Here is an 18709-nt window from a genome sequence, read left to right on the forward strand (position 1 = left end):
AGAGCTCTATTCCCTGTGTCGTGCCCTACTTTCAACCAGAGCCCTATTCCCTGTTTTGTGCCCTACTTTCAACCAGAGCCCTGGTAGTGGCCCTTCATAGAGAATAGGATGCCATTTGGGACGTAGACCTTCGCCAGGTTTATGAGGGGAAACCAACGCATCCACACCTGCTAGGTATGAACCCCAGTGCGAACCACAGAAACACCCAGACACACACCCCAGGACATATTCATTAGGCACACACACAGAGACACACACCCCAGGACATATTCATTAGGCCTGTGAGCAGGACACACACAGACACACACAGACACACACACACACAGAAACACACACAGAAACACCCAGACACACATCCCAGGACCTATTCATTAGGAGCACACACAGACACACACACACACAGAAACACACACAGACACACACAGAAACACCCAGACACACACACAAACACCCAGACACACACACAAACACCCAGACACACACAAACACCCAGACACACACCCCAGGACATATTCATTAGGCACACACACAGACACAGACACACACACACACAGAAACACACACAGAAACACCCAGACACACACCCCAGGACATATTCATTAGGCGCACACACAGCACACACAGACACACACACACACAAACACCCAGACACACACCCCAGGACATATTCATTAGGCACAGAAACACACACAGACACACACACAAACACCCAGACACACACCCCAGGACATATTCATTAGGCACACACACAGACACAGACACACACACACACAGAAACACACACAGAAACACCCAGACACACACCCCAGGACATATTCATTAGGCGCACACACAGACGCACACACAGACACAAACACCCAAACACCCAGACACACACCCCAGGACATATTCATTAGGCGCACACACAGACACAGACACACACACACACAGAAACACACACACAAACACCCAGACACACACCCCACATATTCATTAGGCACACACACAGACACAGACACACACACACACAAACACCCAGACACACACCCCAGGACATATTCATTAGGTGTTACACAGACACAGACACACACACACAAACACACAGACACACACCCCAGGACATATTCATTAGGCACTGAAACGGACTGAAACAGAGAGGAAACACCTGATCTTATCCAATAACAAACTCTTTTTATTATAATTTTTTTGCTACAAAAGCTTCTACTGAATAATGATCCAGGTAAAAACGGGTTACAGATTTCAAACTGTTGTGCAACGTTGCGCCCTCCTGAATGCAGCCCAGGTCACAGAGTAGAGAGTTTAAAGGGTCAGAGCAGGGAGAACTCCTCGGTAGGTTCCAGTTTGTTGGAGAGCAGGTGAGGATCTTGTCAAACTTGTCGAGCGTTTCTCCTTGTCTGTGTGCTCCAGTCTGACCCCAGAACAGCCTCAGGGCAAACTCTGTCCTGAACCCCTCCAGCAGCTCTGGGATTGGCTCCCAGTCACCTGTGGGACAGTGCTGGGCCCACGGCCAATCAGTGACTCGGAATGGTTATGAGCAGGATTAATGTGATTTGATTTGGTGAATTGGATGTGTGCCTGTGTGTTTTCTAGCATGTCTGTGTGTGTTTTTATAATGTGAGCAGGTGTGTTTTTACAATGTGAGTGTTTTTACAATGTGTTTGTGTTTTCCATAATGTGTGTGTTTTCCATAAGGCTGTGTGTGTTACCTGTGAGCAGGCTGAGTGTGTTACCTGTGAGCAGGCTGAGTGTGTTACCTGTGAGCAGGCTGTGTGTGTTACCTGTGAGCAGGCTGAGTGTGTTACCTGTGAGCAGGCTGAGTGTGTTACCTGTGAGCAGGCTGTGTGTGTTACCTGTGAGCAGGCTGAGTGTGTTACCTGTGAGCAGGCTGTGTGTGTTACCTGTGAGCAGGCTGAGTGTGTTACCTGTGAGCAGGCTGTGTGTGTTACCTGTGAGCAGGCTGTGTGTGTTACCTGTGAGCAGGCTGTGTGTGTTACCTGTGAGCAGGCTGTGTGTGTTACCTGTGAGCAGGCTGAGTGTGTTACCTGTGAGCAGGCTGTGTGTGTTACCTGTGAGCAGGCTGAGTGTGTTACCTGTGAGCAGGCTGAGTGTGTTACCTGTGAGCAGGCTGTGTGTGTTACCTGTGAGCAGGCTGTGTGTGTGTACCTGTTACCTGTGAGCAGGCTGAGTGTGTTACCTGTCTGTGAGCAGGCTGAGTGTGTTACCTGTGAGCAGGCTGTGTGTGTTACCTGTGAGCAGGCTGTGTGCGTGCTCCTGGTACTGTGGGGCGTGTAGCGCTGCGTTGCGTGCCGCCTGCAGGGTGTTGTATAACAACTGGCAGCCTCTCTCTGTGTGTTCTCCCTCCTCTCCCTCCATCAGCCTCAGGAGGGGAACCAGGTAGGGCACAGCCAGGGGACCCTGCACCACAGAGTCTACACACACACACATTACACACACAGCCAAGGGACCCTGCACCACAGAGTCTACACACACACACATTACACACACAGCCAGGGGACCCTGCACCACAGAGTCTACACACACACACATTACACACACAGCCAGGGGACCCTGCACCACAGAGTCTACACACACACACATTACACACACAGCCAGGGGACCCTGCACCACAGAGTCTACACACACACACATTACACACACAGCCAAGGGACCCTGCACCACAGAGTCTACACACACACACACATTACACACACAGCCAGGGACCCTGCACCACAGAGTCTACACACACACACACATTACACACACAGCCAGGGGACCCTGCACCACAGAGTCTACACACACACACATTACACACACAGCCAAGGGACCCTGCACCACAGAGTCTACAACACACACACATTACACACACAGCCAAGGGACCCTGCACCACAGAGTCTACACACACACACATTACACACACAGCCAAGGGACCCTGCACCACAGAGTCTACACACACACATTACACACACAGCCAGCCAGGGGACCCTGCACCACAGAGTCTACAAACACACACACATTACACACACAGCCAAGGGACCCTGCACCACAGAGTCTACACACACACACATTACACACACAGCCAAGGGACCCTGCACCACAGAGTCTACACACACACACACATTACACACACAGCCAGGGGACCCTGCACCACAGAGTCTACACACACACACATTACACACACAGCCAGGGGACCCTGCACCACAAAGTCTACACACACACACATTACACACAGAGCCAGGGGACCCTGCACCACAGAGTCTATACACACACACACATTACACACACACACACATTACACACACAGCCAGGGGACCCTGCACCACAGAGTCTACACACACACATACATTACACACACAGCCAGGGGACCCTGCACCACAGAGTCTACACACACACACATTACAAATACATTACACACACACACACACACACACCTTCCTCACCATCTCCGTCATTCAGAGCGATCATGAAGGGTTTGAGGGTCTTCTCAAACATCACAGCGCTCTCTGTGTGGTTCCTCCTCAGTGCCCTCCATGTCCTCTCCAGACGGACGACCTACACACACACAGTACGTACACACACAGTACACACACACACACACACACACACAGTACACACACACTTTAGTGACCTGACGCATATCTAGGGTCTTTAAAACACAGCATAGTGTGAGGGTGTCTGAGGTGTGTGTGCGTACAGTGTGCGAGTGTACTGTGTGTGTGTGTGTGTGCGTACAGTGTGCGAGTGTACTGTGTGTGTGTGTACTGTGTGTGTGTGTGTGTTACCTGAGGCATCTCCAGAGCCTTCATGACGGCTGAGAATGCGTAGAGGTTGTGGGCGTGGTCTCTCAGGGCCTGGGCCAATAGGATGACTTTATGCAGCACCGTGGCCCTCTGACCTACCGTCCCTGTACAGCCCAGGATATCTATGGCAACGCCCAGGGCTAGCAGGTGGTGCCTGACACACACACACACACACACAGTCAGATGTTCATATTTGAGGCATGTGTATATGTGTGTGTGTGTGTGTGTGTGTGTGTGTGTGTGTGTGTGTGCGTGTGTGTGCGTGCATGCGTGTGTGTGTGTACCTCTCCAGCAGGTCCTGTCTGAGCTGTTGTCCGTGAGACAGGGTGACCAGCTCCAGACCTGAGCCAACTCCCATCATCCTCTTCTGGTCCTCTGTCACACCCACGATACGAGCCACCTACACACACCGAGACAGACAGAGCATGTGTGATATTATAGTGCATAGGTGTGTGTGTGTGTGTGTGATATTATAGTGTGTGTGAGTGTGTGTGTGTGTGTGTGAGATATTATAGTGCATAGGTGTGTGTGTGTGTGTGTTATTATAGTGTGTGTGTGTGTGTGTGTGTTATTATAGTGTGTGTGTGTGTGTGTGTGTGTGTGTGTGTGTGTGTGTGTGTGTGTGTGTGTGTGTGCGTGTGAGATGTTATAGTGCATAGGAATGTGTGTGTGTGTGTGTGTGTGAGATATTATAGTGCATAGGAATGTGTGTGTGTGTGTGTGTGTGTGTGTGTGTGTAGTGTAGGTGTGTGTGTGTGTGATATTATAGTGCATAGGTGTGTGTGTGTGTGTGTGTGTGTGTGTGTGTGATATTGTGTGTGTGTGTGTGTGTGTGATATTATAGTGCATAGGTGTGTGTGTGTGTGTGTGTGTGTGTGTGTGATATTATAGTGCATAGGAATGTGTGTGTGTGTGTGTGTGTGTGTGATATTATAGTGCATAGGAATGTGTGTGTGTGTGTGTGTGTGTGTGTGTGTGTGTGTGTGTGTGTGTGTGTGTGTTTATAACTACGTCTTACCTGGCAGTCGACACTGAGAATGTGCAGAGCGGTTGTCATGGCGTTGGAGCGTGTGAACAGTTCTTTGAGCACCGTGAGAACGGTGGGGTCTAGAGGTCTGTTATTTTCTGGTAGCAGGAGGGACTCAAACTGGTCCAGTCTGAAACACGACACCGTCTCCACCTGGTAACATGTTAATAACATGCTACTTCTCAAACTGGTCCGGTCTGAAACACGTCTCTACCTGGTAACAGCCTGGTAGTAACATCTCTGTATAACTCCTAAATTAGGTTTGTTGTTGTGTTGTAGCAGGATTACATTACATTAGACTACACTACATTACACTACATTAGACTGTTACATTACACTACATTACACTACATTACACTGTTACATTACACTACATTACACTACATTAGACTGTTACATTACACTACATTACACTACATTACACTACATTACATTACATTAGACTGTTACGTTACACTACATTAGACTGTTACGTTACACTACATTAGACTGTTACGTTACACTACACTACATTAGACTGTTACGTTACACTACATTACACTACATTAGACTACATTACACTACACTACATTAGACTGTTACGTTACACTACATTACACTACATTAGACTACATTAGACTGTTACATTACTACACTACACTACATTAGACTGTTACGTTACACTACACTACATTAGACTACATTACTGTTACGTTACACTACATTAGACTACATTACGTTACGTTACACTACATTACACTACATTAGACTGTTATGTTACACTACACTACATTACACTACATTACACTACATTAGACTACATTACACTACACTACATTAGACTGTTACGTTACACTACACTACATTAGACTGTTACGTTACACTACACTACATTAGACTGTTACATTACACTACATTACACTACACTACATTAGACTACATTACACTACACTACATACAAGACTGTTACATTACACTACATTACACTACATTAGACTGTTATGTTACACTACATTACACTACATTAGACTGTTACACATTAGTTACACTACACTACATTAGACTGTTACGTTACACTACATTACACTACACTACATAAGACTGTTACGCTACACTACATTACACTACATTACACTACATTAGACTACATTACACTACACTACATTAGACTGTTACGTTACACTACATTACACTTACACTACATTACACTACATTACACTACACTACATTACACTACATTAGACTGTTACATTACACTACATTACACTACATTACACTACACTACACTACATTAGACTGTTACGTTACACTACATTACACTACATTACATTAGACTACATTACACTACACTACACTAGACTGTTACGTTACACTACATTACACTACATTACACTACACTACACTACATTAGACTGTTACGTTACACTACATTACACTACATTACACTACACTACACTACATTAGACTGTTACGTTACACTACATTACACTACATTACACTACACTACACTACATTAGACTGTTACGTTACACTACATTACACTACATTACACTACACTACACTACATTAGACTGTTACGTTACACTACATTACACTACACTGTTACGTTACACTACATTACACTACATTAGACTGTTGTTACGTTACACTACATTAGACTGTTACACTACACTACACTACATTACACTACACTAGACTGTTACGTTACATTTACACTACATTAGACTGTTACGTTACACTACACTACATTACACTACACTAGACTGTTACGTTACACTACATTACACTACATTACACTACACTACACTACACTAGACTGTTACGTTACACTTACACTACATTACACTACATTACACTACACTACATTACACTGTTACACTACATTACACTACATTAGACTGTTACGTTACACTACATTAGACTGTTACATTACACTACACTACACTACATTAGACTGTTACGTTACACTACACTACACTACACTACATTAGACTGTTACGTTACACTACATTACACTACATTACACTACATTACACTACACTACATTACACTACATTAGACTGTTACGTTACACTACATTACACTACATTACACTACACTACACTACATTAGACTGTTACACTACATTAGATTACACTACATTACACTACATTAGACTGTTACGTTACACATTACACTACACTACATTACACTACACTACAGACTGTTACGTTACACACATTACACTACACACTACATTACACTACACTACGTTACACTACATTGGACTGTTACGTTTACACTACACTACATTAGACTGTTACATTACACTACATTACACTACACTACACTACATTAGACTGTTACATTACACTACATTACACTACACTACGTTACACTACATTAGACTGTTACGTTACACTACATTACACTGTTACATTACATTACACTGTTACGTTACATTACATTAGACTGTTACGTTACACTACATTAGACTGTTACGTTACACTACACTACATTACACTACATTAGACTGTTACGTTACATTACACTAGACTGTTACGTTACACACAATACACTACTACACTACACTACACTACACTACACTACATTACACTACACTAGACTGTTACGTTACACAACATTACACTACATTACACTACATTACACTACGTTACACTACATTGGACTGTTACATTACACTACATTACACTACATTACACTACACTACGTTACACTACATTGGACTGTTACGTTACACTACACACTACATTAGACTGTACCACTACATTACACTACATTACACTACATTAGACTACACTACGTTTACGTTACATTACACTACATTACACTACATTAGACTAAACATCTAATAGAACGTACATACGTCCAATACATTACACTACATTACACTAAACATTAGACTACACACGTTACGTTACATTACACTCACAAGTTCATAGTCTGTTATTCACCAATAAACATGTAGTCAAACTGAGCTACAATAAACATCAACTACATCACAATGTTGTCCAATAAACATCTAGTAGAATCCCCTACATCACAATGTTGTCCAATAAACATCTAGTAGAATCCCCTACATCACAATGTTGTCCAATAAACATCTAATAGAATCCCCTACATCACAATGCTGTCCAATAAACATCTAATAGAATCCCCTACATCACAATGCGGTCCAATAAACATCTAATAGAATCCCTACATCACAATGTTGTCCAATAAACATCTAATAGAATCCCCTACATCACAATGTGGTCCAATAAACATCTAATAGAATCCCCTACATCACAATGTCGTTCATTGTAAATCAAATTAAATAAACAACACCCAACAACAACAAACCTGCGGCCTCTGAAAGTGTGACTCCTCCTCTTCCTCCTGGACCTGTCCGTCAATTGGTAACCGAGGCAACTCCCCGCTTTCCTGTGCCTCCAGGAAGCTGAAGGATGTCTCAGTGAGACGGGCTCTGCTCTGCCACTTCTCCTCCGCACGCAGCCTGTCCACGTGGCCCCGTTTTCTGACAGAAAACACAATAACACATACATATATATACACACTACAGAACCAAAAGTATGTGGACACCTGCTTGTCAAGTATCTCATTCCAAAACCATGGACATTAATATGGAGTTGTTCCCCCTTTTGCTGCTATAACAGCCTCCACTCTTCTGGGAAGGCTTTCCACTAGATGTTAGAGCATTGCTGCAAAACAGCCTCCACTCTTCTGGGAAGGCTTTCCACTAGATGTTAGAACATTGCTGCTATAACAGCCTCCACTCTTCTGGGAAGGCTTTCCACTAGATGTTAGAGCATTGCTGCAAAACAGCCTCCACTCTTCTGGGAAGGCTTTCCACTAGATGTTGGAACATTGCTGCTATAACAGCCTCCACTCTTCTGGGAAGGCTTTCCACTAGATGTTAGAGCATTGCTGCAAAACAGCCTCCACTCTTCTGGGAAGGCTTTCCACTAGATGTTAGAACATTGCTGCTATAACAGCCTCCACTCTTCTGGGAAGGCTTTCCACTAGATGATGGAACATTGCTGCTATAACAGCCTCCACTCTTCTGGGAAGGCTTTCCACTAGATGTTGGAACATTGCTGCTATAACAGCCTCCACTCTTCTGGGAAGGCTTTCCACTAGATGATGGAACATTGCTGCTATAACAGCCTCCACTCTTCTGGGAAGGCTTTCCACTAGATGTTGGAACATTGCTGCTATAACAGCCTCCACTCTTCTGGGAAGGCTTTCCACTAGATGTTGGAACATTGCTGCTATAACAGCCTCCACTCTTCTGGGTAGGCTTTCCACTAGATGATGGAACATTGCTGCTATAACAGCCTCCACACTTCTGGGAAGGCTTTCCACTAGATGATGGAACATTGCTGCTATAACAGCCTCCACTCTTCTGGGAAGGCTTTCCACTAGATGTTGGAACATTGCTGTGGGGATTTGCTTCCATTCAGCCAAGAGAAGTAGTGAGGTCGGGACTGATGTTGGGCGATTAGGCCTGGCACGCAGTCCGTGTTCCAATTCATCACAAAGGTGTTCGATGGGGTTGAGGTCAGGGCTCTGTGTCGTCCAGTCAAGTTATTCCACAGCGATCTCGACAAACCATTTCTGTATGGACCTCGCTTTGTGCACGGGGGCATCTTCATGCTGAAACAAGAAAGGGCCTTCCCCAAACTGTTGCCACAGAGTTGGAAGCACAGAATTGTCTAGAATTTCATTGTATGCTGTCGCGTTAAGATTTTCCTTCACTGGAACTAAGGGGCCTAGCCCGAACCATGAAAAACTGCCCCAGACCATCATTCCTCCTCCACCAAACTTTACAGTTGGCACAATACATGGGGGCAGGTAGAGTTCTCATGGCATCCGCCAAACCTAGATTAGTCCATCGGACTACCAGATGGTGAAGCGTGATTCATCACTCCAGAGAACGCATTTCCAATGCTCCAGAGTGCAATGGCGGCAAGCTTTCCACCACTCCAGCCGACGCTTGGCATTGCGCATGGTGATCTTAGGCTTGTGTGCTGCTGCTCGGCCACGGAAACCCATTTCATGAAGCTCCCGACGAACAGTTCAGTGCTGACATTGCTTCCAGAGACCGTTTGGAACTCGATAGTGAGTCTTGCAACCGAGGACTGACGATTTTTTTTACACTCTACGCGTTTCAACACTCAGCGGTCTACCACTTCAAGGCTGAGCCATTGTTGCTCCTTCACAATAACAGCACTTACAATTGAACAGGGCAGAAATTTGACAAACTGACTTGTTGGAAAGGTGGCATCCTATGACGGTGCCACGTTGAAAGCCACTGAGCTCTTCAGTAAGGTCATTCTACTGCCAATGTTTGACTATAGAGATTGCATGGCTGTGTGATTGTCAACAACAGGTGTGGCTGAAATAGCCGAATCCACTAACTGTTCATTACAACCACATCTAGAGGCTAACCTCACATCTAGAGGTTACTGATGTAACCCCGGTTCTATGAACAAAGCTTGTTTTTTAAAAAACATTTTATTTGAGAGTTTCATCAGTCGCAACCCCTAGTTTGGGAAACGACCCCTAGTTTGGGAGACGACCCCTAGTTTGGGAAAAGACCTCCAGTTTGGGAAACGACTCCTAGTTTGGGAGACGACCCCTAGTTTGGGAAACGACCTCCAGTTTGGGAAACGACCCCTAGTTTGGGAGACAACCCCTAGTTTGGGCGACGACCCTAGTTTGGGAAACGACCCTAGTTTGGGAGACGACCCCCAGTTTGGGAGACGACGAGCCCTAGTTTGGGAGACGACCCCTAGTTTGGGCGACGACCCCTAGTTTGGGAAACGACCCCTAGTTTGGGCAACGACCCCTAGTTTGGGCAACGACCCTAGTTTGGGAAACAACCCCTAGTTTGTGAGACACTGTAAGACCCAAATGGTTTCTTACTTTGATTCAGGCACCTGAATGACCAGCTCGTCATAGGGGTCGTCACGGTGACGGTTGGGAGGAGTCCCGGGAAGAAGGTGGACACTCTGAAGGGTTTGGGCGGGGCTCGGGGTGCAGCTGTCCGTCAGAACCTCGCAGCGTCACACCTCCACCTGGGGACCACAGGAGGGGTTACAGAACGGGTGTGTTACCTGGGTGTGAGGGCCGTGTGTGTGTGTGTGTGTGTTACCTGGGTGTGAGGGCCGTGTGGGTGTGTGTGTTACCTGGGTGTGAGGGCCGTGTGTGTGTGTTACCTGGGTGTGAGGGCCGTGTGTGTGTGTGTGTTTACCTGGGTGTGAGGGCCGTGTGTGTGTGTGTGTGTGTTACCTGGGTGTGAGGGCCATGTGTGTGTGGTGTGTTACCTGAGTGTGAGGGCCGTGTGTGTGGTGTGTTACCTGGGTGTGAGGGCCGTGTGTGTGGTGTGTTACCTGGGTGTGAGGGCCGTGTGTGTGGTGTGTTACCTGGGTGTGAGGGCCGTGTGTGTGGTGTGTTACCTGGGTGTGAGGGCCGTGTGTGTGTGTGTGTGTTACCTGGGTGTGAGGGCTGTGTGTGTGTGTGTGTGTGTTACCTGGGTGTGAGGGCCATGTGTGTGTGGTGTGTTACCTGGGTGTGAGGGCCGTGTGTGTGGTGTGTTACCTGGGTGTGAGGGCCGTGTGTGTGGTGTGTTACCTGGGTGTGAGGGCCGTGTGTGTGGTGTGTTACCTGGGTGTGAGGGCCGTGTGTGTGTGTGTGTGGTGTGTTACCTGGGTGTGAGGGCCGTGTGTGTGGTGTGTTACCTGGGAGTGAGGGCCGTGTGTGTGGTGTGTTACCTGGGTGTGAGGGCCGTGTGTGTGTGTGTGTGTGTGTGTGGTGTGTTACCTGGGTGTGAGGGCCGTGTGTGTGTGTGTTACCTGGGTGTGAGGGCCGTGTGTGTGGTGTGTTACCTGGGTGTGAGGGCCGTGTGTGTGTGTGTTACCTGGGTGTGAGGGCCGTGTGTGTCTGAGGGCTGAGGGGCTGATCAGGGGTTCGCTACCCGTTCGGAACACTGGGGAAATGGGAGCGGGGCCTACGGCCTCTGATTCACCGCTATGAGGAGCACCTGGAGGGAGAGGAGAGAGGTGTTTGTTACCTGAGCAGAGGTGGGAATGTACGAGTGTGTGTGTTACCTGAGCAGAGGTGGGAATGTACGATTGTGTGTGTGTGTGTGTGTGTTACCTGTGCGTAGGTTGCTTTCAGACTGTGCTGATTGGATCGAGGGTCTTCTGCCCAGATTCTCCAGGTTGGCTGGCTGACTCCCACTCCTGAGAAACACAAACAATAAACACACACACAAACAATACACACACACACAAACAATACACACACACATAACAATACACACACACACAAACACTAACTATACCAAACACAACACAAAACAGTATCTATGTGTGTGTGTGTGTGTGTGTGTGTGTGTGTGTGTGTGTGTGTGTGTGTGTGTGTGTGTGTGTGTGTGTGTGTGTGTGTGTGTGTGTGTGTGTGTGTGTAAAGCCACCTGAGCAGTGTGTTAGTGACGTGTAGTGTGTCCATGTGTGATGAGTTGAAGCTGAATCTCTTGCTGCGGTCTGGCTGTGATTCCACCCCCACCCTGTCGAGGGCGCTGTTGCTGGATCTGTTGCTGGATCTGTTGCTTTCTAGAGGAGGGAAGAAAATAACATCTAACACCTGAGTTGGTGAGCCTCCGGAACACAAAAATTAATCATGTACCTCCACACCATGTGTGGTTCTGACGCAGTTCATTCATTAATTACCAATGGTTTTGACAGACTGACAGACTGACAGAGTGACAGACTGACAGAGTGACAGACTGACAGAGTGACAGACTGACAGACTGACATAGTGACAGACACAGACTGACAGAGTGACAGAGTGACAGAGTGACAGAGTGACAGACTGACAGTGACAGAGTGACAGAGTGACAGAGTGATAGAGTGATAGAGTGAGAGAGAGACAGAGTGACAGAGTGACAGAGTGATAGAGTGATAGAGTGAGAGAGAGACAGAGTGACAGAGTGACAGAGTGACAGAGTGTGGTCCAGTGGTTCGTGGCCGGACCCCAACAGACATGTAGTGTAGATTGGAACACAACCCACTGCCTTTCTGATCGGCAAACTCCTCTACTTTTCCTGCACCTCGACAGAATAAAACAAATATTTAAACCCAAACTGTGACAGTGTGTTCTATCCACTGTGACAGTGTGTTCTATCCACTGTGACAGTGTGTTCTATCCACTGTGACAGTGTGTTCTATCCACTGTGACAGTGTGTTCTATCCACTGTGACAGTGTGTTCTATCCACTGTGACAGTGTGTTCTATCCACTGTGACAGTGTGTTCTATCCACTGTGACAGTGTGTTCTATCCCACGCTATCCGTCTGTGGGTCCTTACCGGTCCGCTCTGCCTGGCGCTCACTGATGACACGTATAGGCAGGGAGCGTGTGATTGGGTGATAGACTATGGCGCCAGAGGCCTGGGAGACAGGATGACGTCCACCCACGTGGAAACGCACAAGGGCGGGAATGTTGTCGAAACGATCCCCTTCAAACTGGAACAGCTCACGGGAGTAACCCTGGAGGACACATCATTATAACACACACACACGGACCCACGTCAAACCAGTCCCCCTGGAGGACACATCATTATAACACACACACACGGACCCACGTCAAACCAGTCCCCCTGGAGGACACACATCATTATAACACACACACACGGACCCACGTCAAACCAGTCCCCCTGGAGGACACATCATTATAACACACACACGGACCCACGTCAAACCAGTCCCCCTGGAGGACACATCATTATAACACACACACACGGGACCCACGTCAAACCAGTCCCCCTGGAGGACACATCATTATAACACACAGACCCACGGACCCACGTCAAACCAGTCCCCCTGGAGGACACATCATTATAACACACGGACCCACGGACCCACGTCAAACCAGTCCCCCTGGAGGACACATCATTATAACACACGGACCCACGGACACACGTCAAACCAGTCCCCTTCAAACTGAAACAGAATAAAACACACACAAACACACACCTTCTTGGGCCGAAGGACCACCTTAATGATCTTGAAGTGCATGGGCTCGTCCTTCCAATAGCAACTCAGGACATAGTCACCGGGGAGGAGGCTGTGTCACGAACCAGGAAGTCACCATCTCTCTCCAGCAGAGCCTCTGCCCCCTAGAGAGAGAGAGAGAGAGAGAGAGAGAGAGAGAGAGAGAGAGAGAGAGAGAGAGAGAGAGAGAGAGAGAGATTGAGTGTGTACCTCTCTATCTATAGGTCCATGGTACCAGGTGTGCGTACCTCTCTGTGTATAGTTCCATGGTACCAGGGTGTGTGTGTGTACCTCTCTGTGTATAGGTCGATGGTACCAGGTGTGTGTGTGTGTACCTCTCTGGTTATGGGTCCATGGTACCAGGTACGTGTACCTCTCTGCCTATGGGTTCATAGTACCAGGTGTGTGTGTACCTCTCTGTGTATAGGTCGATGGTACCAGGTGTGTGTGTGTGTACCTCTGCCAGGTGTGTGGTGTCCATGGTCCATGGTGTGTACCTCTCTGCCTATGGGTTCATAGTACCAGGTGTGTGTGTGTACCTCTCTGCCTATGGGTCCATGGTACCAGGTGTGTGTGTGTGTGTGTGTGTACCTCTCTGCCTATTGGTCCATGGTACCAGGTGTGTGTGTGTACCTCTCTGCCTATTGGTCCATGGTACCAGGTGTGTGTGTGTACCTCTCTGCCTATGGGTCCATGGTACCAGGTGTGTGTGTGTACCTCTCTGCCTATGGGTCCATGGTACCAGGTGTGTGTGTGTACCTCTCTGCCTATTGGTCCATGGTACCAGGTGTGTGTGTGTACCTCTCTGCCTATTGGTCCATGGTACCAGGTGTGTGTGTGTACCTCTCTGCCTATGGGTCCATGGTACCAGGTGTGTGTGTGTACCTCTCTGCCTATGGGTTCATAGTACCAGGTGTGTGTGTGTACCTCTCTGCCTATGGGTCCATGGTACCAGGCGTGACTCCTCAGGTCTCAGTCTGCTTCAGTTCCTCCTCCAACACCTCTTCAAGTCCATCTCCCTAGCTACCTCCAACACCTATACAACATTACAACAACGTTACAACAACAACAGACTAAAATCCATCTCCCTGCTACCTCCAAACACCTATACAACATTACAACAACGTTACAACAACAACAGACTAAAATCCATCTCTCCTGCGACCTCCAAACACATATACAACATTACAACAACGTTACAACAACCTTAAACTGACATGCATCTCCCTGCAACCCCCACACACCTACACAACAAGAATAACCTTGAACTAACCTTACCGCAACGTTAAAGAAAGGGTGTTACATTCCTGATAAACATTGGGCTGACTGAAACTTCACAGGAAAAACACCCACAGGCCTGAGTGTTGTTTCAGCATGTGTGTGTGTGCAGGGCTGGCCCTAGCCTTTTGGGGGCCCTGGCCTTTTGGGGGCCCTGGCCTTTAGGGGGCCCTAGCCTTTTGGGGGCCCTGGCCTTTTGGGGGGCTCTAGCCTTTTAGCCTTTTGGGGGCCCTGGCCTTTTGGGGGCTCTAGCCTTTTGGGGGCCCTGGCCTTTTGGGGGCTCTAGCCTTTTTGGGGGCCCTAGCCTTTTGGGGGCCCTAGCCTTTTGGGGGCCCTGGCCTTTTGGGGGCTCTAGCCTTTTGGGGGGGCTCTAGCCTTTTGGGGGCCCTAGCCTTTTGGGGGCCCTGGCCTTTTGGGGGGCCCTGGCCTTTTGGGGGCCCTAGCCTTTTGGGGGCCCTGAGCCAGATTTGGTTGGGGGGCTCCGCCTTTAGGGGCCCTAGCGGACACCATTGGGGGCCCTGGCCTTTTTTTTTGTGCCAGATTTGGTTGGGGGGGCACCTGGACACCATTTATTTTTTTGTGCCCCCGCCCGCCCTCTTGACAATGGAGAGCAAAATGTTTTAAAGTTAATGTCCTATAATTCTAAAATGTTGTAGTTTTTAAAGCAAGTTTTCTTCAGTTCTACATATTTTGTCATGGAGCGGAGAGAACGTTTAGCAATTTTATAACAGATTTCATGCAGTTCGACTCATCAATAACTAAATCAACGGTTTCCCGTGGAGGTCAGGGCCCGGCCATGAGCCCGGTCGGTATTCGGCCATGTGCCCGGTCGGTATTCGGCCATGAGCCCGGTCGGTATTCGGCCATGTGCCCGGTCGGTATTCGGCCATGTGCCCGGTCGGTATTCGGCCATGTGCCCGGTCGGTATTCGGCCATGTGCCCGGTCGGTATTCGGCCATGTGCCCGGTCGGTATTCGGCCATGTGCCCGGTCGGTATTCGGCCATGTGCCCGGTCGGTATTCGGCCATGTGCCCGGTCGGTATTCGGCCATGTGCCCGGTCGGTATTCGGCCATGTGCCCGGTCGGTATTCGGCCATGTGCCCGGTCGGTATTCGGCCATGATTACTACAAGATAACTGGCTAGGGGATAACTTACCAATCAACAAATTGTTAGCTGACATGGCTAATTGAGTCTGGGGCCTTAAACGACCGCTTATGTCGCTGCCTGGAGCCGGCCCTGTGTCTGTGTGTGTGTGTGTGTGTGTGTGTGTGTGTGTGTGTGTGTGTGTGTGTGTGTGTGTGTGTGTGTGTGTGTGTGTGTGTGTGTGTGTGTGTGTGTGTGTGTGAGAGAGAGCTCACCTTCAGCTGACTCAGGTATGCAGTGACACTCCTCCTCTTACTGAAAGACAGAAATAACACATTTACTAACGTGGACTTTCTCTGTCTCTCTCATACTCCTCTGTCTGTCTGTCTGTCTGTCTGTCTGTCTCTCTTTACTAAAGACTGTGTTTGACTTTTGTTAAAGCCTATTTTAAAGGTATATACTTTGAGCACAACTAGCTGCATAACAACAACAGCAACCTCTGATATGATGTTCCTAAACAACAACAGCAACCTCTGATATGATGTTCCTAAACAACAACAGCAACCTCTGATATGATGTTCCTAAACAACAACAGCAACCTCTGATATGATGTTCCTAAAAACAACAGCAACCTCTGATATGATGTTCCTAAACAACAACAGCAACCTCTGATATGATGTTCCTAAACAACAACAGCAACCTCTGATATGATGTTCCTAAACAACAACAGCAACCTCTGATATGATGTTCCTAAACAACAACAGCAACCTCTGATATGATGTTCCTAAACAACAACAGGCCTCTCTGTCTGTTCTACACACTATAACAGGCCCAGTCTTCCCCAACCCCGTTAAACAGCAGGTAGACCCGTCTATTGTTCCCCTCTCTTCTGTTCCTGGCAGAGAGTCAGAGGCCGGCTTGTCTTGTAACACACACTGCCAAACTTCCCCTCGCCAAGCTAAAGGGTGCAACTGCAGCCCACAATTCATTGGTTCCTGGCGTTCCTGCATGTGGGTATTACTGCATCTGCAGGACCCCATCTCGAGCACGTTCGCATTGGTTCCTTCATGAACACCCCCAAGCATCCCATTGGTTCCTTCCCATTGGAACACGCCCCCCCCCTCGAGGATCCCATTGGTTCCTTGACCGCCCTCCCCTCATGAATTGGTTCCTGTATGACCGCCCCCCCCTCAAACATCCCATTGGTTCCTGTCATGACCGCCCCCCCCTCAAACATCCCATTGGTTCCTGTATGACCGCCCCCTCCCCTCAAACATCCCCTCCCCTCAAACATCCCATTGGTTCCTGTATGACCGCCCCCTCCCTCAAACACCCCCCTGACCGCCCCCTCAAACATCCCATTGGTTCCTGTATGACCGCCCCCAACCCCCTTAGAGCAGGATATCTTCATGCTTGTGACTCTTCCAAAGGGAAATAAAGGTATTATATGAGTTTCTTCACCCCCCGGCCCCTCCCCCCGGGCCATGCAGGAACCCCCACCAGGAATGCCCAAACACCAGGAACGCCCCACGCAGGAACGCCCACTTCAGGATGCCCACACGCCCCCACACGCAAACATCCCACGCAGGGCCCACTGCAGGAACGCCCACACGCAGGAACGCCCACACGCAGGGAACCCCACACGCAGGAACGCCCAGGAACGCCACACGCGCAGGAACGCCCCAGGTGCCCACACGGAACGCCCCGCAGAAACGCCACACGCAGGAACGCCCAACGCATCCCATTGGAACGCCCACGTGCAGGAGGAACGCCCACACGCAGGAACGCCCACACGCAGGAACGCCCCATTGAATGCAGGAATGCCCCTGCAGGAACGCCCCACCCTGCAGGAAACATCTGCAGGCTGCAATTGCACCCTTCTCTCACCAAGTGTCAACCTGCCCCTCCCACCCGCCACGCCTGCTATGTTCCATCATACGTCATCAATCAAACAGGATTCATGTGTGATAAGATCTGTCAAAGCTTGTTGACTTGTTGATTTGATATCTGCCGTTATAGGTGGCGGTTTTGGAGGAGAAAATCAGAACTTCAAACCAGGAAGCAAGTCAATAGTGTTCGGACCAGCTGAGGCAAGTCAGTAAACAAGAACAAATTCTTATTTACAATGACGGCCTACCCCGGTCAAACCCGGGTGGCGCTGGGTCAAATGTCCGCTGCCCTATGGGTACTCCCAATCACGGCCGGATGAGGATACAGTCTGGAATCGAACCAGGGACTGTAGTGACGCAGTGCCTTAGATCACTGCGCTGCAGGATTGAGAGAGATCCCTGTCAATGACGCCTCGGGAGCGCACACAGGATGGAGGCCGCTGCCCAAGGTTAACTAGGCTATGTGAGTTCACTGTGCTAAGAGGAGATGTCTGTCTTTCCGTCTTTTAATAGCCATTTCCCGTTTCCTTCCACTTCCAACATCCCGGTAAAATGCCTGCCTGCAGCTTGACCGGTCTGCTGCATCCCAAACCGGACG

The 18709-nt window shown here is 48.5% G+C and overlaps 1 pseudogene; it reads right to left on the reverse strand.

The window, feature by feature from the left end:
- Positions 1-1107: 1107 nt before the first annotated feature.
- LOC121845874 overlaps positions 1108-18709 on the reverse strand; it is a 37930-nt pseudogene continuing 20328 nt past the window's right edge.

Source organism: Oncorhynchus tshawytscha, unplaced genomic scaffold (genome assembly GCF_018296145.1).
Source record: "Oncorhynchus tshawytscha isolate Ot180627B unplaced genomic scaffold, Otsh_v2.0 Un_contig_2678_pilon_pilon, whole genome shotgun sequence".
Classification (NCBI taxonomy): Eukaryota; Metazoa; Chordata; class Actinopteri; order Salmoniformes; family Salmonidae; genus Oncorhynchus; species Oncorhynchus tshawytscha.